The sequence below is a fragment of the Penaeus monodon genome, chromosome 27 (assembly GCF_015228065.2).
Source record: "Penaeus monodon isolate SGIC_2016 chromosome 27, NSTDA_Pmon_1, whole genome shotgun sequence".
Lineage (NCBI taxonomy): Eukaryota > Metazoa > Arthropoda > Malacostraca > Decapoda > Penaeidae > Penaeus > Penaeus monodon.
In genome coordinates, this window is record NC_051412.1 from 24,773,853 (window position 1) to 24,774,233 (window position 381).

The window sequence follows — 381 nt, forward strand, 5'->3', positions numbered from 1 at the left end:
TTCATGCCGAACAGTATGCATATGCAACTGTAGCCTTCGTATATATTTTATGTATTACCAGTGCGTATGTTTCTGCATACAAACATAAACAGTACTTTTGGTATAATCTACCATTTGGTGTTTTCGTGTCTTTACCTTTTTTGTATTGACGTGAAATTTATTTTATAATAAAGTTTATACATGTGATCCCTGATATTAATTTTAATCCCTTTTAAGTTTTTTTGTAATTTGTGGAATAATAAGGCAAATCATTAGTAAAATCAGCTACACGTGAATATTTAACCAACCGCTTTACACGTGGCATCCCTTCTGCTCATACGTTATTGATGATCCTATTCGAGAGGCGTGCGTATAGTGCTTTAATCATACAACCAAACGCAG